We start from the raw sequence: 1,434 nt of genomic DNA on the forward strand, positions 1-1,434 counted from the left end.
CCATCTTGCTAACTGAATCACAGTTAGTGCCTGCGTTATTACACCTGAGGGAGTGACTTACTACCCTCTAGGTTGAAATAAAGGGCAAAATGAGATTCTTTCATTGTAGAAAGGTGGAACAAACTCAGGACACACAAAGGAAAAGGCACACTATTCAATCTCAATCTTTTAAAGATCGAGATCTAAATTAAGCTGAATATGCAATCCTCAGTTTGGCCATATAAATTAATTGAGCATACGTTGCACCTAAACTGAATACAAATGAAAATCTTTATACAGTTAGGTACACCCTTCCTTCTGAAATATATGCGTCTTATTTTTGTAAAAATGCAGAAGCAAAAGCAAAATAAAACAGGCAAGAAAATTTCATACCAAAGCAGAGTTGTACTTGAAAAGGAAAGGATGTTAATGTCCCGCAAACTGTGTCATGTTTTATCTCTCAGTCAGTTAAGTTGTAAAATTGTAAGATGCTGTTGAAGTAATTCAAAGTAAAAGTAATATTGAAATGCTTTCATTTTTATTCACTCATAAACATTAGAGTATAAATGCTAGACTTCTTTTCAAATGCTATAGATAGAGCTGAGAGTTCTAGCTTTAAATATCTGGAAAGGAGATATAAATTGTATATTACACTTGAACCTGAAATATGAAACGGTCGCTTTGTTTTGATGATGAAAAGTTGAGCCCTTTAACAATGCTCTATTTTACTCAGGAGTTGAATTTTTTTACTCCTTTCCCTGATGTGATTAAATGTGTATTTCTATTGTTTCCTACTGCGATCCGGATTTATTTTTAAAAAGAATTGAGTGCCTTGTCTGTTTATAATAGTTCAAATATAGAACAGTAGATGAAACCAGTGACTCCTCAAAGTAAATTCTAGCCTGTGATTCTGTACTCATGTGCTCAATCTGCATGATCTGAGAAATGGTTAAAAAAAGAAAATATCACTGGGACAGTTTTCTTAATTATTTTCCGGGTAAGTCTTAATGATTAGGACTTTTAAAACACTTGTGATATGTTTCCAAATAACTAAACCGGGATATTTTATAGGAAAGAGTAGAGGGCACTGGTTGAGCATGCGCGCGCGCACACACACACACACACACACACACATATGATTGATTCTAGAGAGAAAGGGATAGGGACAGAGAGATAGAAACATCAATGGTGAGAATCCTGGGGATCAAGCCTGTAACCCAAGCACGTGCCCTTGACCGGAATCGAACCTGGGACCCTTCAGTTTGCAGGCCGATGCTCTACCCACTGAGTTAAACCAGCTAGGGCAAAATCCTTTTCTTTTTATCAAAGTTCATGAAAGGATGAAATTGAACTATTACAGCTTGGGAGATACCACAGGATTCACTCCCAAGACTGTGCTTATGTGAGAACACATTCCTGGCACTCATCAATCATTCAGCAGTATTTTCATTCCAG

Source organism: Myotis davidii, unplaced genomic scaffold (genome assembly GCF_000327345.1).
Source record: "Myotis davidii unplaced genomic scaffold, ASM32734v1 scaffold473, whole genome shotgun sequence".
Taxonomy (NCBI): Eukaryota; Metazoa; Chordata; class Mammalia; order Chiroptera; family Vespertilionidae; genus Myotis; species Myotis davidii.